This window comes from Myotis brandtii, unplaced genomic scaffold (assembly GCF_000412655.1).
Source record: "Myotis brandtii unplaced genomic scaffold, ASM41265v1 scaffold71, whole genome shotgun sequence".
NCBI lineage: Eukaryota > Metazoa > Chordata > Mammalia > Chiroptera > Vespertilionidae > Myotis > Myotis brandtii.
This window is the reverse complement of record NW_005370787.1, coordinates 3,620,898-3,647,958: the sequence shown is the minus strand read 5'-3', so window position 1 is coordinate 3,647,958 and position 27,061 is coordinate 3,620,898. Positions and strand designations below refer to the sequence as shown.

Below are 27,061 nucleotides of genomic sequence, written 5' to 3'. Positions count from 1 at the left end.
GGTGCAGGGGCCGGGGGCGGGCGAGCTGGGGGGACCCCCACCGGTGGGACTCGGCCTCCCGACTCCCGCAGTTCCGGGATGGTTTGGGGAGTTCTCGGGCTGCCTGTTTCTGATTTGGGGCGACTTTGCCCTTATGGTTTCTCAGTGCTTCCCCGGTTGCTGTTGGTCACTTGAGGTTGGGGGGGGGGACCCCAGCCACCCGGCGCGGCGATGGGTCCTGAGCGCGGCCTCGTTCGCCGGCTCTTGGAAGCTGAGCCAACTTAAGTGGGTGGTTCCGTAGTGGATTCATCTCAGGGTCTCCCGATCCAGTGTCCCCTGCGTGCCTGGCCCCGAGCATTATCCCACCGGGAGCTAGAGAGCCCCCGCCCGCTTTCTGGGCGCCGGCGTGCGGGTAGCACTCGGTCTCCAAGAACTTGCGCTGCAGCCTGGATGCCTGTTTTCCGGCTCTTACCTCCAACCGAACCCAAGCTTCTCTGGGGCTCTGTGAATGAATCGAGTCCGGGAGAGAGAATCTGGTGGCTGCAAGGGAACTGAGCTGAGAGCAGCAGAGTGGGGCCAGGAGATGCTGGGAGGACGCGGGCTGCTCAAACGGGCCGCCGAAGTCCTCGGTGACCTCAGATGGCCAAGTCTAAACGCCGAATTTCCACCAGCCTGTCTGCGTTTTGTCCAAGAGCTGGTCGATGGGTGAAAAGCGTGTTGCAGAGAATCTTATAACATTTTCGCTATCTAGTGGAATTGCTCTTTTATTATGGTTGATCTACAAACCCTACACGTGAGAGTTTTTACTTATGCTGAAATAACACATTTATATGAATGTAGGCATTGAAAAATAGCCCATACTTCTTGCTCACGGAGAGTATTATATACTGAGAGCCTTTTCCAATTCTGAGCCAGACACCGCCAGCCTCTGGTGAGTGGAAGGCGGAACCTGTGGTGAATTATAAGACTTCTTTTCTACCCCGTCACTTCTCCCTTTCCCAGAACTCCTTAATTTGTTAATCAGTGAATAGAGGCCGGCGGCCCCTACCGCTCCTTAAGTTTCTCAACTCTCCTTTCCCTTTTGTCTACTGTTATTTCATTCTTTTTAATTAATTGATAAGGATCAGCTTTGCTACCCCCTCCCCCCTCCACAAATCTCAGAGAATTCAACTTTTAAAAGGTTTGTAGTATGGGTGACTTCTTTTAGGAACTTTTTCTCTAATCTGGGCTTTTTTCAAACTGTATCTTTTAAACACATACATTTCCCCAACATGATTTCAGATAAGATATCTCAAAGAGGAAAACTGCGAAGTATTTTTAAACTGCTTCAGTATTCTGAAGAACAGTTCGTGATGCAAATCTCCTTAATATCAAGGTGAAGGTGAAGGTGTTTAGTGTAAATGATTTCTGTCTGTCATTATTTACTTTCCTGAGAACAATTGCTGGGGTTAGATAAATCCTTCAGTATATTTTTAACTACAGTCTTTTCCCCCCACCCCTTTCCCCCTCCATCCCTTGACAATTACAGTGCTTGCTAATAGCTCTGCATTTCTAAAATGAGTGTACTTTGTTAAACTCACTTTCTAGGACTAAGACTACTATTTACTTGAAATTATCAAGGTACAGGTCACTGTGGAACAAGTGAATTATAAGATAATTGTATACTAAGGACATACTTTTTTTCTCAAAACAAACTTTACTCGGTACTACCTATTGCTGTTGAATTTATCACTTAGGAAATATGTCCGTTTATTAAATGAACACACTCTTCCTCTCCTCCCCAGTTCCTCATAAAATTTACATTTCATTATCCGGTGGTGATCCTTTCTTCCAACTCCTTTCCATCCTGTGCCTTGTTTGGACTTTTAATGGTTTGCTTGAGAAAAGGCATATGCCATTTGTTTGCCAGGGAACATGCATTTAAAGGAACCGCTGTTCAGAATTTAGATTCATGAGATCTGTTTCTAATTGAAAGCCATTTGCAGGTAGCTTGCCTGGTTAAAAAAAAGAAAAAGTAATGAGGACATTATGTTTCATCACAGCATTATTAAGATTTACTCAGAACTCACAATTGTGAAATAATGTTGCCCTTTTCTATTCTAAGATAAAAGGGAGTTCTTCAAACTCAACAGATGAGGGACTGTGATGGGTAATATATAAAGTTACCCTCTCAGAGAGTGCTTGGGAGGGAGGAGGCTGTCAGGGGGCAGTTTGTACCATTAATCTTCACTCAGCCTTGATTTTAAAGCATCCCAGGCAGATCAGATGGACTATCTGTCCTGGTTTGAAAGACCTCCAAGGGGGCAGACGCTTAAGCCCCTCTCAGCAATCCATTCTAATACCTAGTCATGCTTGTGGTACCAAAATGTTTCCAGATATCTAGCCAAAAGCCTTCACAGTGTGCTTGCTTATTTTCTCTTGTTCTGTCTTCCAGGAAGATATTGAGCAGGGGATCATCAAGTTCTTTGTAGGGACTGTTACTCTGACCAAAGGTCAGTGTGAAACATCCCAGTCTTTCTTTGAGCACCAGTAATATTATCTCATTTTCCAACCTGACTCATCCTGATGGCTCTGAACTGCTAAAGGAACTCCACAGCTGAAAAGAGCATCCGCTTAAAAGTCTGGGCAATTCAGGAAATGTTGTTTGAGGCTCACTGTGCCATTCTTTTATGATTTGAGCATTCTTTGAGTTATTTATTGTAATACTGTGTAGCTGACTAATGGTACTTACTAGCCTACATGCTCAATTTTTTCATTAATTATCAGATGCAACTATATTTAGCAATCCCATATATGGAAATTTATGTGTACCCAGCACCTATTTGAAAACATTACCAATTTTTAAACATTGAATAAACATTGTCTTACCTGCTCCTTCTAGTAACTTAGAAGGTTATTATTATTATTATTATTTCCGTTTCCCAGATGAAAAGACTGAGCAACAGAGAAACTTAAATAATTAATTTGCCCAAGGATGAGAAAGTGAGGAGGCTAGAATTCAAACCCAGGCACTTGGTTCCATAGACTAAACCATGGCTAATACATTTCTGTATTTGTTGAATGAATGCATTGTAAAATCAGTTTTTTTCTCACCTAATATTGTATTAAACATGGTATTATCAATCACCATATATATTCCCTCAGTTCATGGTGAATATTTTTTATTTATTTGCAAAATCTACAATTTTCAAAATCACTTTGACTTTGGATTTCTGTTCTCAGGAATTGGCCACACTGCCACCACTAAATTGTCCCTGTATTTATGCATAGTCCCTGTCATTTTAGTTGTATAGATTTGGTTATATAAAAGGTAGAATCTAAAGAACTTCTGTTTTGTTTTGTTGTTTCCAATATACCAGGTTCATTGGAATATTGGGTTAGTCCCACAAACCTTGCAATAGGAAGCTATCATGTGGATACAGGGAGAAGGAAAGTTTCTTCAAATTAGGAAAAAAATAATATATAACTAACAGTATTAGTTCTCAGTATTAACTTTGCCCCCTTTTCTGTCTCCGGTATTTTGAGAGTTGGACTACAGCTGAATATTTAAAAAAGTATTAAACAGAAACAGACTCATAGATACAGAGAACAGACTGATGGTTGCCAGAGGGGAGGGCGGTTGGGGGACTGGGAGGAAAAGGTGAAGGGGTTGAGAAATACAAATTGGCAGTTGCACAATACTCATGGGGATATAAAGTACAGCATCGTGAATATAGTCAATAATATTGTAATAACTGTGTATGGTGCCAGATGGGTTCTGGGAATATTGGGGAGACCACTTTGTAAAGCATATGATTGTCTAACAACTATTCTATACACCTGAAATTGAAACAAAATAATATTGAATGTAAACTGTAATTGAAAAAAAAACTAAAAAGAAAGTATTAAACTTTTTTCTCATCTCTTTGATAGTAATTTATCTAAAAAAAACAAAAAAAATCTATCCCAAAGTCTAAAATTTAAAAAAATATAGAACATTCTCTTATACTCTGCTAGTTGACTGGAAACTTTTTGGTTTCAAATTTGAGAAGATGTAATTCTCCCCTTTACCTGGCCTTGGTTCAGTAGTCCTTTTCTTTCATAGGTAGGCTTCCCAAGGAACCTGTCCTCCCTTCTTCTGCTCCCCCAGCAAACCAACTTATTTAATGTGTTTGCCATCAGCACAAATATTTTTTTCAGTTTGCATGCAGATATCACCATAATATAAATGGAAAAACAGTGTTTGGTAACTCTTTAAAGACATGTTAAATTTCCTAGTTGGGGATACATTATTTAATTTCCATTTATCTGCCTGCTGCACTAATCTCTGATTTCCTTTCCCTCCATTTAGTTGGCTGATATCTTTAAAATCATCTCAAAGTGTGAGGTATAAAAGGGTTAGCTGAACAATTTTTTTGTTACTGATTTGTCAAGTCACTAGATTTCTAAAAGAATCACATTAATTACGGGTATCAAAGCAATCTAAAATATGGACTGTTAGGAGTGCCACTTGTTAATCTCTTGATTTGGGAATTAATTTTAGCCTGATCCTTGTGAACAGAGATATCTTAGATGATTTAATTAAAGGATAATGCATCGTCACTGGGAAAAAGAGTTCATTTGAGTTGACTGATATACTTTTACAAAAAACTCACATTTTTTTCTTTATTGTTGAAAGTGTTATATATGTTCCCCTTTTTCCCCCTTGACCCCTTCTAGCCCACTCAGCGCCCCCGCCCCCCACCCCTGCCCTTCACCACACTATTGTCTGTGTCCATGGGTTATGCATATATGCATATAAGTTCTTTGGTTAATCTCCCCCCACCACCCCTGCCTTCCCTCTGAGATTGGACAGTGTATTCCATACTTCTAAGTCTCTAGATCTGTTTTGTTCATGAGTTTATTTGTTCATTAGATTCCACATATGAGTGAGATCATGTGATACTTGTCTTTTTCTGACTGGCTTATTTCGCTTAGCATAATATTCTCCAGGTCCCTTCATGCTGTCTCAAAGGGTAAGAGATCCTTCCTATTTACTGCTGCGTAGTATTCCATTGTGTGAATGTACCACAGCTTTTTTATCCATTCATATACTGATTGGTACTTGGGCTGTTTACAGATTTTAGCTATTGTAAATTGTCCTGCTGTGAACATAGGGGTGCATACATTCTTTCTGATTGTTGTTTGGGTTTATTAGGTTATATTCCTAGAAGTGAGATCACTGGGTCAAATGGCAGTTCCATGTTTAATTTTTGAGGAAATCCATACTGTTTTTCATAATGGCTGCACCAGTCTGCATTCCTGCCTGCAGTGTAATACGGTTCCCTTTTCTCCACATCCTCTCCAGCACTTGTCATTTGTTGATGGTAGCCATTCTGATAGGTGATACCTCATTGTTTTAATTAGCATCTCTCCAATGATCAGTTACTTTGAAATTTTTTTCGTATGTATTGTGAGGAAATCCATACTGTTTTTCATAATGGCTGCACCAGTCTGCATTCCTGCCTGCAGTGTAATACGGTTCCCTTTTCTCCACATCCTCTCCAGCACTTGTCATTTGTTGATGGCAGCCATTCTGATAGGTGATACCTCATTGTTTTAATTAGCATCTCTCCAATGATCAGTTACTTTGAAAATTTTTTCGTATGTATTGTGGCCATCTGATTGTCCACTTTGCAGAAGTGTCTATTTTGGTCCTTTGCCCATTTTTTTTTTGGATTGTTTGTCTTCCTTTTGTTAAGTTGTATGAGTTCCTTATACATATATTTTGGATATTAACCCTCTATCAGATGTATAATTGCCAAATATGTTCTCCCATACAGTGGCTCCCTTTTTATTTTGTTGATGGTTTCTTTTGCTGTACAGAAGCTTTTTATTTTGATGTAGTCCTATTTGTTTATTTTCTCCTTTGTTTCCTTTGCCCTAGGATATGTATCGGTAGACATATTGCTATGAGAACTGTCTGAGATTTTGCTGCCTATGATTTCTAGGATTTTTATGGTTTCATCTGTTATATTTAAGTGTTTTATCCACTTTGAGTTTATTCTTGTGTATGGTGTAAGTTGGTGGTCTAGTTTCATTTTTTTTTGCATGTATCTGTCCAATTTTTCCAACACCATTTATTGACAAAACTGGCTTGATTCCATTGTATGCTCTTGCCTCCTTTGTCAAATATTAATTGAGTGTAATGGCTTAGGTTGATTTCTGGGGTCTCAGTTCTTTTCCATTGATCTATATGTCTGTTCTTGTGGCAGTACCAGGCTGTTTTGATTATAATGGCTTTGTAGAATAACTTGATATCTGGTATTGTGATCCCTTCAACTTTTGTTCTTCATTATCAAGATTGCTGTGGCTATTCAGGGTCCTTTTTGGGTCCATATACATTTTTGGAGTATTTGGTCTAGATCTGTGAAATATGCCATTGGTATTTTAATAGGGATTGCGTTGAATCTATAGATTGTTTTGGGTAGTATGGACATTTTAATGATGTTAATTCTACCAATCCATGAACATGGTATATTCTTCCACTTGTTTATCTCTTCCTCTATCTCTTTTTCCAATACCTGCAGTTTTCTGAGTGCAAGTCTGTAACCTCCTTTATTAAGTTTATTCCTAAGTATTTTAATTTGTTTGTTGCAAAAACTCACATCTTTAAATTGCACCACATGTTAATAGCTTGTGCATGGAAATGTCGGTCACTATCAAAAGTGATTTCAAATATACAGCATTATGTCCTATAAAATAGTATAGTGTACACATTGCATCATAATTTATGTAAGAGCGTGACCAGTGGTCTTATATAATTATGGGCCAGTTTTATGAACACTTAAAAAATTCCAAATGATTAAGTCCTTTTAAACCAAAGCGACCTACCTTTCAGTCACTAGACTTGTACAGAAGTATGAGTTTAGGTTAAACATTGTAGTAAAAGATTTGTTGATAAAATAATTTTAATAGTTTAATCTTAACGTATATTGAAGCTCACAGAAGTAACATTATAAGGTTGTTTTTTTTCTCCCCTTAATTCTCATCTTTCAAAAGACTTCTAGCAATGCCAGTAAGGTGACTTAGAGTTGTCTTGCCAATATAAACAGAATACTTAATATTCATTTAAACTTGGTGCTTATATCCCTTTACAGACCAAATTCTTCTCTGTTAAACTCTTTAGCTGGCACATAATTTGACTTTAAATGGTGTCATAGATTTCCCCAGCAGAATTCATTTTTTTTTAGTGATATACATGATACTATTTGAAAGTCTAATAGACTCCCTGGGATGGCATATTTATAAATAAAGGGTTTCATAGTGGCAAGTCTTAGGTAAAGGTTTAAAAATCCTAATAAACCTGGATAGAAATATTTAAGAGTTTTGAATAAACCTGGGTAAAAACTATTTTTAAGCAAATGTACCACTTAGTAACAAAGAAAAATAGAAATGTGATTCCACATTTACACATTATCCAGGTTAATTATTTTTCTAACCTATTCTTGATTTCCTTTAGGCATTTTTTTTGGCATTCATCCAATAAATATTTCTTGTTTACCTACTATGTGTAAGTCACTGTGCCAGGTGCTGGATATAGGACTCCTGGGAACTTTAATCCAAGAAGGGAAGCAGAAAATAAGGGCACCATTTACAGCGAATGGCTGAGATAAAGTGCACAGCACTGGGGTACCTGGCACTGTGAAAGCATTCAATAGGAGCGTTTGATCTCATCACAGGGTTATGGAAATGCTTCCTTGAGAAAGAGCAATGCAAAGTCTGTAAGGGAAGGGGACAGTGGAGGGTATGCTCATTGCCCATAAGAAGACTCTGAAAGCATGAGAGAAATTCCAGAACCTAGGGGAAACAGTTAGTGAATGGAGAACGGGCTGAGAGAGGGACAGGAGAAGCAGAGCCGGAGGACCAGGCTAATGACCAGGTACATGATCCAAAGATGACCCATGCATATGGGCCCTATGTTTACCTTTTCACCATAGGCATGGACCCTTAGTTCTGTAGCCTATGGGTGGTGTTAAATTAATGTCTTTACACATCTAGTTGTTTTAAACATAGCCCAGAGAAGCATATGTATTTTAAAAAATATGTTTTTATTGATTTTAGAGAGAGAGAAGAAGGGAGCGGCATGATCCAAAGATGACCCATGCATATGGGCCCTATGTTTACCTTTTCACCATAGGCATGGACCCTTAGTTCTGTAGCCTATGGGTGGTGTTAAATTAATGTCTTTACACATCTAGTTGTTTTAAACATAGCCCAGAGAAGCATATGTATTTTAAAAAATATGTTTTTATTGATTTTAGAGAGAGAGAAGAAGGGTGTGGGAGAGAGAGAGAAACATCGATTGGTTACCTCCCATATGCACCCTGACCAGGGCTCGAACCTGAAACCTGGGTATGTGTCATGACCAGGAATCAAACTGGCAACCTTTCAGTGCACGGGGACAGCGTTGTGTTCAACCAGCTTAGCCACACAGGCCAGAGCAAGAAGCATATTTTTCATTATTTAGAGCCTCCCTGTTTTGAGTGCCCCAGAACTGCAGCCAACACCTACTAGCCAGGTATATAAGACAGATCTGGGGCCTATAAAAGACTGCAAGCCAGTAATGCTCTCCACACCCTAGGGCTGAGCAACAGTGCTTAATCTCCCTCTTCCCTCTAACCTGGAGTTCCCTTAACCTCTTCCCCTTCCTGGTAGTAGCCCCTCTGTTATCTCTGGAATGGCTCATGCTGTGAGGGATATCCCCTCATATGCCATCAGTCAATTACACCCAAATAAAGGTCCTTGGGTCTTACTGTCATCTCCTGGTCCTATCTCTTTCCTTGATCAGCCCTGAAATCTCTAGAACTCACTACAATGACTTTGGCCTTGAGCTTAGGGCAGTGAGAAGCTGGTGAGGAATTGTTCTAGTCAGGATTGGACATGGTTTTGAATGTTACTTTGGTTGCTTTGTAGAGAATGGATCAGGGGGAATTAAAAGCAGATACAGGGAGAGGAGGAGATGTTAACTTTGAACTAGAGTGGTGACTGTGGAAGTGAAATGAAGTAGAAGGATTCAAAAAACATTTAGGAGGTGGCGTGGATACCACCAAAAGACTATTAATCAAGCACAAGTTATTAATTGAGCATCTACTATGTGATGGACAATAAATAGAGAGGGGTGTGTGTGTATATGTGAAAGAGAGAGAGAGATTGAGAGAAAGAAGCAAGTGTCCCAGAAATATTCACTGAGTTTATTTTATTGATTTTTTTTTTTTACAGAGAGGAAGGGAGAGGAATAGAGAGTTAGAAACATTGATGAGAGAGAAACATCAACCAGCTGCCTCCTGCACACCTCCTACTGGGTATGTGCCCGCAACCAAGATACATGCCCTTGACCGGAATCGAACCTGGGACCTTTCAGTACGTAGGCCGACGCTCTATCCACTGAGCCAAACCGGTTAGGGCATCATTGAGTTTATAAATACTTTGATGTAGTTTATGTGTGCTTTTTAGTGGAAACTACACTTAACATCATAAAACTTGCAGAGGACTTAAGGACATCAGTATGGCTGGGAGAAAGGGATTTCCCAAATAGGGTGTGTGTGTGAATTGTTAGCTCCCAGAAGGCATAGAATTGCCAAAATGTATGTAATCAGCTGTGCCCATTTTGAAACTTAAGTCAAAGTTCTTTGTCCTGTGGCAGTGTGAAAAACAATCTTAAAATTTTCACCAGGAAGAAGAATGAATTAAATTGTTACACCATTTTCCAAGATTTAAACAATGCTGTGTTCATGACATAAGTACCAAATATCATTGCTGATTCTAATGATAAGAATCACAGAATAAAGTAGTTTCTATGACCTTGCTGAAAGCAGAAGGTAAAATTTAATTGGGACTATATTTGTCAGGGTTCTCCAGAGAAACAGAACCAATAGGATATATTTCTGCATCTGTCTCAAGATATAGATATAAGAGGAGATTTGTTATAGAAATTGACTCCCAAGATTATGGAGGCCAGGATGTTCCATGATCAGCTGTCTGTAAGCTGGAGACCCAGGAAAGTAGTGGTATAATTCAGTCCTCCAAAGCCAAAGGCCCGAGAACAGAGTGGGGAAGGGGCATTGATATGAGTCTTGGAGTCCAAGGCCTGAGAACCAGGACCTCTGATGCTCCAAGGTAGGGAAAGATGGACATCTGAGCTCTGGAAGAGACAGGGAATTCCTCATCTTTTGTCTTTTTGTTCTATTTGAGTCCCCAATGGATTGGATTATGCCTACCCAGATTGGTCACTAATAATACTGAATCAAATGGTAATATCTTCCAGAAACATCCTCTCTCTCACACACACCCAGAAATAATATTTTACCAGCTATCTAGGCAATCCTTAGGCCAATCAAATTAACACATAAAATTATCCATGACAGGAATCTTGAAGCATGGGTAACATTTGACAAAAGGGCATCTAGGAAGAAGGCATTCTTAGTGGGTTACAAGTGTGAGCAAAATAGTGCAGGTGGAGGATAGTACAGTACAGAAAGGGGTCTATTAAGAACTTGAGAGAACAGAGAGAGTGGGCTTTTGATGGGCCTTGAAAATCCTTGCTTTTATACGGTAGAAAGTAGGTCATCATCCTAGGTTCTTGGCGGTGAAGTGATATGATGAAAGTTTTGGTTTGGATTGGTCAAACACTACAAACAGGATGAAAAAGAAGGCAAATCTTGAAAGGCCCAGGGTGAGAGAAGGAGGAAAGCCAGGGAGCTGTTTTAGACACTAAAGCGTCAGATGCTGAGGGCCCACATGAGAATGAGAGGAGAGAGGAAGGAGTGAATGAGTTCATCAGAGAAGGAAGAGGCCGAATTGAAAGGGAAAAAAACTTCACTCTGCTATCTAGAAGTTTCAGTAAGAGAGTTTAAGGAAGACAAGATATTAAACTCTTGCCTGAAATAATTGGTGTCACTGAAGATACTTTTGGCAGCAGGTCACAGAAAATGCTGAAGCAACTGGCTTACATATTCAGGGAAAGCCATTATTTCACATAAGAAGTCCCAGCATAGAGCAGCTCTAGGAGCGAGGAAGTGGGAAGTGGGGAGTTAGCAGTATCATCAGGGTCCCAGGTTCTCTGTATCTTTCCGCCCTGAGACCTGCATTCCACCAGGTCAGCTCCATTACGGAAACAAGGTGCCTGCCCGAGTACCAAGAGTCAGAGTCTTGTTATAACGGCTGGAGGCACAAAAAGAGATGATTTCTTGTGTGTGTCTTCACCGAGGAGGCAGACTACCCTCACAACTGCTGCAGAAGATTCACTCACCTTTCTCATTCTAGAGTTGCTTCCTGTGCTCGTGCCTGGAAGAGGAAGGAAAGGGACCATGGCCTTTGACCTGGACCGGTCATAGTTACATCCTCACACAGGCACTGCTGTCCACCTTCCTCGAGTGTATGGCCACTGAATTGCTTGGTTAATCTTCATAAGAATACCAAACAATTGAAGGGTACTGGAACCTTTGAGAGGAACTACGCACCCTGTCTGACTTCATTAGGCATTTGGCATCATTGCTTTAGTCCAGTGTTTCTCACCTCTGGTCAGTGGTGAACCTAGAAATGTTTAACACTTGGCTTTCAGGAGGCAGGGATTGGGGAGACCTGAGTATAGCCTTTGCCAATGTCTGTGGTATAAATTTTCCCACCATGACTGATTTTAAGCTAGTAACAATTTAACAACCAGCTCACAAAATTCCTGAAAATTTAACAATTGGTCCTTTTGAGTTGGAAAGAGCCTGGGCTATCCTGGAATCATGAGAGATGTGGAAAAAAAAAAAAAAAGCCAGCCTGTACTTGGGCTCCGTCTTCAGATATTCTGATTGAATTGATCTGGGACTGGATAGTCTCCTTCTTTCTGTCTTCTCTCCCCACTTTCCTGCTTGTCTTCATATGTATGCATTCCCTAAGTAATTCTGATGCACATCATGGAAGAGAACCAGTGATCTGGAGCTGAAGTTCATAGACTTCATCATGCTTCAGATTCACTGGAGGGCTTGTTAGACACAGATGCCTGGGCCCTGCTCCCAATGTTTCTGATTCAGTAGTTCTGGAGTAGGGCCTGTGCTTTGCATTCTGACAAGTTCCTAGGTGATGCCCATGCTGTTGGTCCAGGCACCTCCCTTTGAGTCTCTGGGGGCCTTTGAGACTCTGCATTCATTGTAGTTTTAAATACAGGTGTTTGTCAAGTAGACAGTCAAATTTGGGCAATGACCTTGTGTTATTTTTCACCTTGATCTTGGGTAAGAATCTTCACCGAGAAAGTATTGCTACTCCAAATTGTACCCCTGATCTCCTCAGACCTTCTTTCAAATGTTTACATCGGCCACTAGGGGGACTAAGAGAAAGATTGATTGGATCAATTCAATTCATAATTACCTAGGCTGGAACAAAGGGGCCTAAGCCAGCTGCCAAGGGCAGATCTGCACCAGTAGGAGAGAACTTCAGCATTGTGGAAAACATTTTTTCTTTCACTGTCAAAACCCTATTATTCATTGCTAATATGTCAGGCTTTCTATGGTTACATAGGACTTATTATTTTTTGTCCTTTTTAGAAGATTTCTGACTAGGGGCAATTCTATCCCCTACCCCTTCTTTGAGCTGTTTTTCATACAGTAGCCTCCTAAGTGCAGATGTAGCCATTTTTTCCTTGATCTCTAGACTCTTCTGCAAAGAGACTATATTTACTATAGCTGGTCACTTCATTTTATACTCATTTAATTAAAGATGTAGCATAATACATTCTGGGTATGCACAACTGTGACCTGTAGGCTTTATTTGTTAGTCTGTTTGCACCTTATTTGAGTTCTTGGATTTCTTGAAAAATGGGCTTGCTTTCTTTGGGCCCTCAGGACAGCTGGGATTAGCAGGGTCAGTGCTCCTGAGCTGAAATCAGGGATCCACAGGTATTTCCTCTTAAAGCTTTCATTAATTAATTAATTTATTTTTTTGCAAAGAAAGCACTTTGAAGTCTTTGGAAAAAGATGAATAACTTTCAATTATTATTTTCTTAATGGGTCAGAATAGCTCCAAGTCAATAGCAATTTTGAAATGAACTTGAAAAAAACCACCATGCATGCTTTTATATATTACAGAATGGCCGACATTAGCTTTTCCCTGAAAAAGTAAAAAAAAATATTGCTCTTTAGCTATTTGCTTTTACCATTTTATTCCAAATCCCAACAATTGGGAACTTTAAAAACTTTAAAAAATGGTAAACTTTAAAATAGCTGATTTTCTTTCTTTCTTTCTTTTTTTACAGCAAAAGATTTAACAAATGTTTTTAAATCATCTTTGATATAGTGAGTGCTCTAGTTTGAAACAAAGAATTTGTAATTCTGAAATATTAATAATCTGGAAGTGCAGGATTCCTGAACACCCCTACTGGATCTACTACAGCTTCTTTCTTAGCTATGTATTTGCATCCTACCAAGGGACCATAGTGTACTGTTACTTTTACATTATCAAGTGCTAATGTGTGGAAGGCTTTTATTGTGCTTTTACTACTCATTTGATTAAGTGGTATCTTATTCAATATTCTCTCACTGAGTTGGGGGTATTCAGACACCAGGAGGTCAAGTACTATGTTAAAAGCTCAGGCCAATCTTTTTATATGGCTGCAATAAAGAATATATTCATTTTACTTATATTACCACCTGGCTCTCATAAAAGGTCAGTTTCAATTGAATATAAAATAGGTTGCAAATGGCAAATCTTATGTCATCAACAACAAAATTATTATATGTGATTGCTTTTCAATTGCTACCTTCCCCTCTTTAAAAAAAAAAAAGTAACTTGGAGATTTCTTAAAATCAGAGATCATCATGAGGCACTTTGTACAATAGACATGAAATTGTATAAATCCAAGCTTTTCTATTTTAGGCAAGAAAATATGTATAGGATAAACCATTTACATTCCATTCAAAACAACAAGTTAGGTGCTTAAGTTAGTTATTCACAGCAAAAAACCATGAAACTATACTTTTCCATTTTGTACTTATCTTAATTTAACAAATTCACTTTGAATCAATTTCTCAGCCTAGGTTATTGATGCAAAGATAAATAATTTAATATTGCAAGAAGTTACATGCATAAACATAAGCCAATTGCTATGATTTAAGAGTGACAATTTATTCTTATCCAGACCATGCTTACTAAATTATACAAAGCTTTTCAGTTTAGCAAAGGGTTTACTATATGAAGAAATATAGATTATAATAATCTTAACTCTGTGTTGTAACCAAGGTTGTGTTTTACAACAGGAATAACCATTTCTTATAACTGAAAAAACCTATACCACATTTAAAAATGAATTTTAATCTTGATAGCCATTCGTTTATACAGTCCAACTCTTGACAGAACCATCGTTTTTCCTCTGAAATATTTATTTTCAAAAGTATGACCTTGTATTTGCAAACAGTTTTTAAAATGCTGTGTGTTTTGAAAGGCTTTGAAGCCGTATTATTTTTTTGGGGAAAAAAAAAAGAGCCTATCTCACAATTACTATCATCAGGAAACATAGAAAGAGGGAATACAAATAAGCAAGAGCAGACTTTTCCCAGAGTGACTTTTCCTAAAGCTATCTTCATTCAGGGTGACAATTCCGATTTTAACCTAATTAAGCGTTAGAGAGCATCAGTGTCCCAAGAGATAAGCCTGCAGGTTCCTGGAAGTCCCAGGTCTGCTCCTTCCCTCCCAGGCACTGCCTGGGAGCTGCTATCTGGGACTCGGGGAAGGTGCCATGGATGCCCAGAAGGAGGCTCTGCTGCGCAGCGCCAGCCGGTAGGTGCACCACCTTTAGCCACATTTCACCCTGGTTACTGTGGAATTGATTTTCACGGCTCATGACAGAAGCTGTTTTCAGCCCTTGAAAAGGAAGTGGCTGGGGCTGATACTCCTCACACAAACAGCAAATTGGTCCATGGCTTTCATAGCATTCGAGGTCTGTTACCTTAAGGTTCTAATGGCCTTTTAACAGCGTTTCCAGCTGAGCAGCAGATGTAAAGGATACTGAACATTGAAAGCACTGTTCTTTTTTTTCCCTTTCCCTGAAAGAATCATTTTTTTTACAGACATTGTACTAACACCATATCCTAGGACCCATTCAGTGGCATGTTAGTTTTGAAAAACTGAACCAAATCTCAGATAAATATGAAGTACTGTCAGTACCATAAATCTGTCACTTGATTGGGCTGCGTGTGCCATGTTGCAGCCCATCAGGACCCGGGATTATGGCACCATTAGTAGTGACCCCACTTGGTAATATTTCAGCCGGGAGAAAAGTAATTAATAGAACCCCAGGAAGCCTCTAAAACACCTTACACTTTAAGTGGATTCATTTTAATCCTAAATGTTGCAGGGTATTTCTGACACCACTACATCCAGCTTCTAGAATAATATCCAGCCTACTTTTGGTTTCCCTGTCCGTTGTTCTGAGTGTTAGTTTTGACCTTCTGTTGGTCAGGGTGTGACACGTTTCCCCAACAGGCAGCTAAGCGAAGGGCCTTTAAACTAAGCTTTTGTCTGTTGAAGAAGGTTGGTGTTTCAGCCTTGTGGACTTTTGGGGGGAAAAAGTGAAACATAACCAAACACCACTTGTCGAATTGGTTGTTTTTTTTTAAAACAAAATTAGAGAAACAGTATGTCTTTATATTTCACTTCGGTTCCAGCCACTGCTTCATATTTCAAGTTTCCAGTGGTAACTAGACGAGGTAAGAGAAAAACAGCCCTGCGGGTGAGTCATCAGTCCTCCCTCCAGGAACTCGCCTCGTTTACAAGCTTTTGGAAGGACCTTTAGAAGTGTGAACTGCCACCATTTGTATTGGGCCATACTGAAAATATGCACAACCTGCAACTTCCACGTGAAAAGGCACGTAGTTCCCCCTCCCTCCTTTTCCTGCTTTCTTCTTCCTCTTCCCTCTCTTCTTCACTCACACAGCCTATCTGGTTTTGGGTAACAAGAAGAAAGAATAGTGTGATGGAATTTAACATTCAGCTGAGCTCTTGCAGGTAACAGTGACACGCGTGGGGTCTTTGCTTTGGTGTCCTGAGTATGCAAGACTGGCCTTGACTCTTGGCTCTACTGCTTAGCCTTTTTTACACCTCTCTGTGCCTTAGTTTTTTTTGTTGTTGTTTAAATTTGCACACAGAGATAAGAACGCTCTACTGCTTAGCCTTTTTTACACCTCTCTGTGCCTCAGTTTTTTTTGTTGTTGTTGTTTAAATTTGCACACAGAGATAAGAATAGTCTTTACATCTCATATTGTGATTGTATTAAATGAGTTAACATGTACAAAGCTCTTAAAATAGTGCCTGACATAGAATAAAGGCTATATACATATTTGTTAAATAATAAATACAGGTCACAAATCGATCTCTTGATGGGGTGGGGGAGTGACAAGGGAATGACTCTTCTTGGGAAAAGGGAAAGGGTGAGTTTCCTTGGGCTTCTCCCATCTCCAGGGCCCTGCTGGCCCACCTGGCTGATGTCTGGGGTTGGTGTGCTTTGTGATCTGATCTTGTGCAACTTGGGAGGAACCTGGTGGGCCCCTTTCCTGGAGTGTTCACCATCTCGTTGGTCTTTCTGGCCCTGTAGGCCTCCTGAATCCCTGGCTTGTCCTTCCCCTGTCCCCTGGCCCACCTGTAACCTTGATCACTTGTTATGGTGGGACCATGGCAAGCTGCTTTCTGATATTCCCTGGGAGGGCTCCCTAGAGCCAGACCTGTGTCCCCCGGTGTGGGGGTAGCCCTCACTCTGAGCACTCTGCACCTCCAAGTTGACTAAGATCTTTGCCAGGTAGCCCATCAGGCAGTCTTTCACAGATTCCCACATCCCTCTTCTCGTTGGCTTTTCTGTATTGATGTAAAGCTCAGAGAGGAGAAACTGGAAACTTGGGGGGACCATGACCTTCCCTTCACCTCCCTTCTTCCCACAGACCCCTGTGGCAGGGATGGGTTTGCTACCTTTCCTTTTTGTAGCTGGACTTCAAGCCCTTCAGTCAGGACTGGGGACGTTTGTCTCCTAAAGAGGTCAGGTGACACCTGACACCCATGCCGTCGGAGATGGAAGCCTGTGAGAAAACAATGAATTAAGGGGCGAACAAAATGAAGTCAGTTAAGTATTTGTAAGATATCATCCCTGTTACATGTGCAGTATGAAAGCCTCTGAAGAATCTCTCAAACATCAAGTGAACTGGGAATAATACAAATTCTTTATGTTAATGGGAATCTTTGAGCTTCTTGGCCGATGGTTTTATATAGAAGCAAAATAATTTAATTCCTTGTTTTGTGCTTATTAATTGGTTATTTTCAAGTTTTCTTATCTCTTTGAATCCTGGTTTTCTTATCTATATAAAAGAGCAATAACATTGCCTGGCTCATGATAATTTTCTTTTTTTTTTTTTTTTGAGGATTAAATGTTATAGTGCATGTGAATAGTCTGATAGAGAGAAGTCTCCAGCAAATGTTATTTCTTTTTTCCCCCCAATTTCTTCCTGAAACATGTATCATGATGAGAAATCTTCCTACTTCTTATTCAGAAGAGGAGAGAAGCCTAGTAGGCTATAATCTCCACTCTAAGATTTAGTCATTTTTAATTTCCTTTTATGATAAGCTTCTAAGAGAGAAGCTGTAATAGAACATTAAAAGGTGATCTTTGAAATGCTGTTAAATGTCAAATAGCAAATCTTTTAAAAAACATTTACTTTCTCTTCTTTTTGGTCTTCTTGGCAATGGCTCGGAAAATTCTCTTTCATGTCACCCTCACAGGTTAGATTCTGTTGTACATACTTGCCAGCAGAGTGATATATTTGACAAATTGCTTTGGTTATTTTAATTTGCTTAAACCAGTGATTCTCACACTTGAGTAGACATCAGAATCACCCAGAAGACTTGTTCAGATGTGGGTCCCACTTTGGGAGTTTTTGATTTAGTAGTTCTCAGATGATGCTGATGCTAATGGTCCCTAGTCCACACTTTGAGAACCGCTACTTAAAGTTCAAGCTTAAACTATCAATGGCTTGACGATAAATTTCAGCCTAGGTTTGACATTTGAGAACTCAAACAATCTAACTTATTTCCAAGCCCCTTCTTTTAGACTTTCTGTCTGATAAAACCTTTTCACCAATCTTTCTTTTACTTTTTAAAATTCTTGTTTTTATTTATTGATTTAGACAGAAGGAGGGAGGGAGGGGGAGAGACAGAGAGAGAGAGAGATCAATTTGTTATTCTGCTTATTTGTGCATTCATTGATTGATGCTTGTATGTGCCCTGACCTAGATTCCACAACCTTGGAGTATCCAGATGATGCTCTATCCACTGAGCCACCTGGCCCGAGCCTAAACTTTTCTTTCTGTGTCTCATTTTATTTGCTAACACTCAGGACAATGCTTGGTCTGTCCTCCCCACTTTTTCCCACCAAGTAAAATCCAATTTGGCTTGAATTTTCATTCATGAATTTATCCTAGGCTACCTAGGCCATATTTTCTCCTTCTTTGCCAAGCTTTGTCTATTCATTTGGTAAGTAATCAAATTCCACCTCCTCAGGGCTCTTACTTAGACTGTCTTGAGTCATTTAACATGAATCCCTTAATTTTTGTTTCCCAAATTTGCCTCTTGGATAGCTGAGGGCACTTTAAAACATATTTGTTCTCCTCAGAACATAATGCTTGTCCATAGTAAGGGCTTAATCAATAATTGACTACTCCTTCATTGGAAATAAAAGAGATTTTACTCTTTTGGCGAGGCATTCCAGACAACTTTAAGTAAGATCAAAACTAAATGGTGTAATATAAGGACACCCTTCTATTTTCTTTGAAAGATTACAGCTAATAAATTACAGTAGCTTAAGGCAGTGGAAATCAATTTGGGAAAGTACAGACCACCAGAGTTTGTTGTGTGGAACTCAACTTGAGTTTTGTTGCTTTCATTTTATTTTAATCATAATGTTTCTCCCAATGAAGTACCTACCACATGTAACTGTATGTCTGTCAAAATGCTTTTTCAAAATGTGGCATATTTTAGATATCACTGACAGCAATTTTCAAATACCTGAAAAGTTTAGAGATGTTAAATGTAAAGAGAACTTTAAATTGCAGCAACATTTCCTTGGAAATACATTGATAGAGAGCAAAGTTAGTTTACAAAGTCAGGCCTAGGGATAAAGCAGTCAAATTGTACCACCTTTGCAGAATCTGTGTGTGATGGAGGCTTTGAATAATAAATTGTGTCAGTGGAATTTTTATAGGAACCACTTGTAATTTTGTGAATTCCATTTGAAGCTGTTGCCTACCTTGGTTCTTTTAACTGACATCAGTGTAGGTCAGCAAAATTTATTTTTACTTGGTTAAAGAATAGCACCCACAGTTTCCCTGCAACAGAGTAGTGAGGACAGACAGATGGTTAATTTCAATATAATGTGATGAATGGAGTGATAAAGGCACTGGGAGCTTAGAGGAAAGTAGGTAGAGGTTGGAGGACAGGTAAAGGTAAGGCATTGGAGGGCGAGGGGAAGAAGTGAGGGCTCTGAATCAGGGATTATGAAGTGCCTTTTTCTCCACTAGAATAATGAATTTCTGATATAGTCTCAATTGTTCTTTCACATAAATGGATGAACCCTATTTCTGTAGTAAATAGGGAAGATTAGATTCTTCTGACAAATAGAAGATCATGCCCCATGAACTCCCTAAAAAGTGGGCAACTCTGGCTTTGAAAGTTGCATCATTGACCTTTGTTCAAGCAAATAGAATGTGCATCTGTCCTTATGGAATTGTATTTAACCCTAAATTATTTTAAGTCCCCATATTTTAACAAGATTTCTGGTGACATGTTAGGAACTTAACCCCATTTATCACATGACAATTTCTGCTTAAAGAAATGTAGTTTTAAATGGCAATAATTCTGCCATTTCGTGTACAAATATTGTTTTAAGAACATTAGTATACGATGGTGCTGTGTATTTAAAAAATTCGTATACATCATAGCTACCCTATTAAAATGAGTATGATATGTGTAAATAGACATATAAATATTTTGATAAAGATGACACTAATGGAGTGGCGATTTTCTATTTTATTTTTATTTTTTTGCCAACAGTGGCTAAAAAGACCAATTCGTGCTGTGAATTCCTTCCACTCACTTTCTTACAGAGATGGCGCCATAAGTGGTTCCAGCTGGAGAAAAGGTGAAACCACGTTAGCTTTTTTGTGCCCTCCGTCATCTGCCTTGGTTTATTTTTTAGTTAGTTTCTCTGTTTTCCCTCATGTTTGAAACTGCGAACACTTAAACTGCTGCAGTGTTGCACAGTTTGCTTATGAAGATGTTTTAGGCAGGTTTGAAATTATAAAAAAATATAGAGGGTGCCCAGATGACAACAAGCCGAAAATCCCTTCTTTAAATAAAAACCTCCATTATCATTTGTAAAGTAAAATGTTCTCTCTTAGAAGTAACAGCTGCAAAAAAAAAAAAAAAGTAGGAAGGCATAACACACTAATCTAAGCTGTAAAATATGTTTTGGTAGCTCAACAGAGATTTCGCTGTTTCAGAGGAAAAAACCCAAGTCTAGTCCTAAAATGAAGGTATTTGAAAGCGTGGCACAAGAGCGCCTTCTTTAAGGAGCTGGTGCGCAGCCAGGAGGTGGCCTTTGGCGGCTCTGCCTGGCAGCTCCCTGCTTGCAGCGGGCAGCCTTCCCCTGCAGCGCAGGAGTCAGATGTATTAGCAAACAAACACCTGTCTTTGCAGAGCGCCATAGCTGATGAAATAGGAGAATTCCAGAAATAGTTGGAATACAAAAGCAGTCATTACCCCAGATTCTGTTTTACTGAAAGTTGATCTGTCCCAGTTAATATTTCTAAAAACAAGGTCGAAAGTTTTCCTCCCCACGTGGAGTTGAAGCTCTGAACTTGCGTGTTTCTTTAGGCGTTGTACATACGGATTCTTAGGATACACTGGATTTTCCCCAACCGACCGGTGGTAGCTTTGAAGGTGCTGTTTTCTAAGTCGCATGCATGACCTCTGAGTGAAAGACATAACACTCCACCAGAAGCATTGAATAGGAAGTCTCGGGACGCTGTTTCTCGGACAGTGGACCAGTTTTCTAACTTGGAAGGTAAAAGGCTGATACATAGCATATATTTTTTGAAGCTGAGGAACATGGTGTGGGTGTGGGTGTAGGTTTGGGTATGTGTGTGAAGTCTTTCTCAACACAGTAAATAATATGAGTTTTGTTAAGGACTAGCACTCATTTGCTAAAGGACTGTACTCATTTCAGCCATGATAGACATACAAATTCAGATTTTTAATCACTAAAGGGAATTCATCTGTTTCATTTGGAAAAATGGGACAGATACTAATGATTTCCTATGGACAGCGATTTGAAATAAAATTGTTTTTCTAAGAAGGAATGCATTTAGAAGGACTATTTCTTCCTTTCTCTTACTGCCAATATTTTATTCAAACATGTTGGAACAGTAATCGGTATGTAACTTGTATTACAAATGTAAAATACAAATAGCGGATATATTTGATTAGTCTCCCATTAATCTATAAGCCCTTAGAAGGCAGGGCCATGTCTGATTTATCCCACATAGCCCTTAGCGCCTGGCACACACAAGGCATTCAATATACATATAACGAACGTACCAAACGATGACAATGACCCGGGCTTTCATTTTATTTCTAGAAAGAGACCTCTATGTAGATGTTGGCCAACTCATGCATATTCTCTTTCTGAAAGGCATTTTATATACTACTGGGCATGTGCTAACTTCCAGCCGTTATGTTGTCACGCTTGTTCCCACAGAATTTTATTGAAAACAAGTGAGGTCAGAGCATGTGGCACTCACTGAGTTTACACTCTAGGAGGGCACATGGTGCAAGGTGCCATGTAAGTTATTTCCTACTGTGACTGATGTTGAGATATTTCTCTACCATGTAAATTTAATCCAGAGAGTAAAATTTATATTTACAAGTGGTCCAGCTAAACATCACACATTATTTCACCCACCCTAATTTTGAGAGAGAGAGAGAGAGGGAGGGAGAGAGAGAAAGAGAACATCCCTGCCTTTATCTGTACCTTTGGTTCTTAAAAAAGGCCACAATATTATAAAACCATAACTTTTTTTTTAATTGAATTTGTTGGGGGTAATATTGGTTCACAAAACCATACAGTTTTCAAGAGTACAACTGAACAAAACATCTGCACACTGCATCGTGTGCCCACTGCCCCAAGCAGAGTCTCTTTCTGTCCCCATTCCCCCACCCCTGCCCACCTCCACCTAGCCCCCTATCCCTCTGGCCATCACCACACTGTTGTTTGTGTCTAAGTGTTATGTATATATGTTATTTTTTGCTTAATCCCTTCACCTTCTTTCATCTAGTTTCCCAACAACCCTCTCCTCTGATACTTGCCAGTCTGTCCCATGTATCCACGCCTCTGTTTCTGGGCAAAGGACCTGAATAGACACTTCTCCAAAGAGGACATATAGATGGCCAGTAGACATATTAAAAAATGATCAATGTCACTAAGCATCAGAGATGCAAATTAAAACCACATTGAGATATCACCTCACACATGCCAGAATGGCTATCGTAAATAAATCAATAAGTACTAAGTACTGGCAAGGACGTGCACTGTTGGTAGGAATGCAAACTGGTGCAGCCACTGGAAAATAGTAAGGAGTTCCTCAAAAATTTAAAAATAGAACTGCCTTTTGACCCAGCAGTCCCATTTCTGGGAATATATTCTAAGAAACCCAAAACACTAATTCAAAAGGATATATGCACCCCTGTGTTCATTGCAGCATTATTTACAACTAGAGGCCCAGTGCATGAAATTCGTGCACTGGTAGGGTCTCAAGCGGCTGCTGGCTGCCGGCCAAGGCCTCCCTCCCTTACCCTAGCTGGCTCCGCCCCCTGGTCAACCTCCTGGTTGACCTCCTGGTAAAGGGGACAATTTGCATACTGTGCTTTTATTATATAGGATAGTCAAGATGTAGAAATAACTTAAGTGCCCATCAGTAGATGAGTGGATAAAAAAATGGTGGTACATTTACACAATGGAGTACTACACAGCTGCTAAAAAGAAGAGAATCTTATCTTTTGTGACAGTATGGAGGGACCTGGAGATTATTATCCTAAATGAAATAAGCCAGTCAGAGAAAGAGAAATACCATATGATCTCACTTTTATGTGGGATCTAATGAACAAAATAAACTGTAGAATCATACTTTTTATAGTCGATGGAATGGTCTTAATCCTCTGATATTTTAGAAAGAGTAGAGTAGATTGCTCTCTTTTCTTTTGCTATAAAAAAAGTGTTGAATGCTTTCCTCTCCATATAGCTGAAGGTCACCCTTTAATGAAATGAAATAAAGATAAACCATGGAAATTAGTGGGATTGTTAAAAATGGGCTTCAGGTTACAACACTGAGTATATATTATATAATAACATGTAACATTGCATGAGCTTTCTCCATGTCCCCCATACTATTTTAAACCCTTTATTTATAGGATCTCATGTAATCCTTACACTATCTTTTCATCATGGGTATTATCATTCACATTTTACAGATGGGGAAACTGAGCTAGAGGGAGTGCAGTTAACTTGTCCAAGGACACAGGTGGTTAAGCAGATGGGTAGGCCGACAAGTCCATGGACTTAACTACTACCTATTTGGATCATACAGTATTTTTAGAAATGAATTTCTAAGACTGATAATAGCATCTGCTTTGTTTTGATGAGTTCAGCTTTTAGTACTAGTAATTTTTCCTATAGTATTGATTGGAAACAGTTCTGTTTAGATGCAGATTGAATATTGCTTTTTCCAACATTGTAAAGTCTAAGAAGAATCTAGTATATAAGTGCCACTTCTAGATAAATTTTGTGATTTTTTTGCAAAAAAACAATAAAGACAGCATCCCTGTTCCTGGGGAAATTGAGTGTAAATCCACCACTGCAAAATTCTCTGAGAAATGTAGTTTTTGAAGATTTTAAACTCCTCCAGGGCGAGGTTTATAAGATTTCATTTGTTTCACATGTACTTTGCCCAGGGTTGGGCAAATAGATAAGCTTCTTACCTGATAGATTTAACTGACTATCTGTTCATTTCTAGGTGTCAGCATGGGGTTTGGTGAAAAATATTGGGGATAGACAAGTATTGAAAGGAAAAAGGAAGATTAATAAAGATGAAGTAACTGATATTTCTGGCATAATTCACTTTTATTCTCTCTCTTCTGTTTCTCTTTCTCTCTTTACACACACACACACACACACACACACACACACACACACACACACACCAATCACGTACTTATGTATATTGTATATTTTTTTAATGTGAAGCTATTAATGAGAGTGATGATGTTGGAGTCAGGATGCCTACCTTCTATCAGGCTGTAACATAGTGTATGTTACAATATACACCATATTGCAATTATGACTCCTTGCAATTTTTTCTTGACTTCTAGAGCTCTCTTAGAGACAAAAATAACCTTTACTTTTCTCAGGTCCAGACCTCAGAGGGTTGTAGTGACAATGACTTTGTGGATACTGGCTTCAAACACCACCTCAGCAGAGGAAAGGAGGAGAGGTCTACAAGAAGAATGAGCGGGAGAGAGCAATTTAAAAAAATGCATGAAGATGTAGATGTTTCATGCTGGGTTATATTTAAATCTTCTTGTGAATAAAATGTCACGAGGGCTCCAAATCCTTTAAAACTTAATTCATATATCATAACAGATCCTTCTAGGTGTTTTTAATGTTTAAAATTTATTTATGCATTGGTGCTCTAAAATACTTAAATGACACAAAAGGATTGGCATCTTCAGAAGCAACCATGCATATAGGTATTTATGATCCTTCCATTGATTTTTTATGTATACACAGGGATTTATAAATATTCCGTGTACTCAAATGGTCACATACTGTATACATTGTTATGCAGATACTTTTTCCACTTATCTTGAAACTTGTTTTGCACTTCAGTTGTTTCATTTCCTTTCAGGACTTGCCTCCTTTTTCTTGCCCCTCCAAAGGTTGCATTTTGTTGCACTGTATTATGAATTTCCCAGACTGTATTTATCTAGTGGTCTATTCGTGGACCTCTAGGTGTCTGTCTTGGATTTATGATCCTTCCATTGATTTTTTATGTATACACAGAGATTTATAAATATTCCATGTACTCAAATGGTCACATACTGTATATATTGTTATGCAGATACTTTTCCCACTTATCTTGAAACTTGTTTTGCACTTCAGTTGTTTCATGTCCTTTCAGGACTTGCCTCCTTTTTCTTGCCCCTCCAAAGGTTGCATTTTGTTGCACTGTACTATGAATTTCCCAGACTGTATTTATCCAGTGGTCTATTCGTGGACCTCTAGGTGTCTGTTTTGCTATTACAAACTATATTATTGTGAATGTCCTTACGTGTCCACCTGTTCACATAAGTGGGAGTTTATCTCTAGAAGAAATTCCCGGAAGTGGAAAGGCTGGGGAAAAGGCATCGCCATGGAGCTCGTTGATCGCCCCTCCCCACTCCCCTCTGCTGGTTGTGCCAGTTTGCTGTCAGCACAGCAGCACTGAGAGCACCCAGTCTCCATGCTGCTCAGCCCCAGAAGGCGCCCCTCACAGCAGAGTACATGTGGATGGAGTTGTGCTTCATCTGCAGCTATTCCTGCCCCTGCGGGATGCTAGCTCATCCTTCAATTTATGGGACCCTTTAAGGGTTCAAGGGTATGGGCTATTCAACTTCAGATGGATTAGATGGATGGATGCAGTATTTGAAAATCTCTTCTAGCAACTTTTCTCTGCAGAAGAAAGTTGTGTAAATGAAAATATTCCCATTAAATATGTGGGGTTCATGGTACACGGAAAAGCTTTATTTTTGTATTTGGATTAGGATACTGTATGTGGGTCTCTACCCAATGAGACCAGTATCCATTTACCAACACACATTCAGATAAGAACTTCATGAAGGATGATGGTATCAGATCATGAAATTTCTTAAGGGTCTGCTGCCTGAGATTTTAAATCTGGCCTGCTTCATTTTAGACACTAGACATATGGCCATAGCTAATTATATGCTTAAAGCTGATGCATTTCAAAACCATTGATGTTACTCCAGAAGAGACCTCAGAAGCAATGATAGGATATGTGGTTAAGAAGAAAGGAGATGTATGTAAAGTGAAATTCTGACCTTTAGAAAGAGCTACCATAAACTTTGAAAAGTCAGTTTGTTAAGAAATATATTTAAGTTTCCTTTTTGTGTGAGTCATATGTAGCAACATATTTGTGTATATATGGGTAGATGTATGTGTATGCATGTGTTTCAAATGTACACACGGGTGTGCTGGAGCCAGCTCACCCCGGGGCCATCAGAGTCAATTGTGAAATTGTCAGGTGTTTTGTGAGCAGATTGACCTCACATTAGTAGCTTGAAGTCAGTTATGGTGGAAGTACTTGTACCACAGCAATTGGCAAACAATAAAAATCAGGGCCTCATTTCCTATAAAGTTGGTTGTTAAACACCAATCCACCACTGTCTACATATATGTATAATCAGTCCTCCTTCCAAAAATGAGCAAACCCTCAGAATTATTAAAAAGGCATTTGTTTGCAGTGTCTGATTTCCAATAAGCAGGAAAAAGTAGAAATTAGTTCTGTTGTGCTTTTCTCATCAAAACCTTAAAATGCAACCTTTGGAGGGGAGGAAAAAGGAGGCAACTCCTGAAATGAAATGAAACAACTGAAATGCAAAAGGGTGATGCTCATTAGATGGTATCTATTTTTCCACAATGTGTTGATATAATCCAAAATCAATATATGTAGTTTGATGAAGAAATGTTATCAATAGTTTTGTGTACCTTATCTCTAAGCATTTTTGTCACTAACTTTCAGGTTGATTTACCATTTTTAAAACAATCTTGTGCATTACTTGTATCTGTTTTTGCTTTGAGGAATACAATTCTGAAAAAAACAAACAAGCACCCCCCAAAAACAAAACAAAACAAAACACCAAAAACCAAAAAAACCCTTTGTATGCTTTATAGATTAATTTTACTTTTTATAAGTCCAAATACTGTGCATATGCA

The 27,061-nt window shown here is 39.1% G+C and overlaps 1 protein-coding gene across 1 annotated transcript in view; it reads left to right on the top strand.

Annotated features, from left to right (window-relative positions):
* GPC6 (glypican 6) overlaps window positions 1-27,061 on the top strand; it is a 1,148,404-nt gene that overhangs the window by 1,511 nt on the left and 1,119,832 nt on the right. The window lies entirely within an intron of this gene.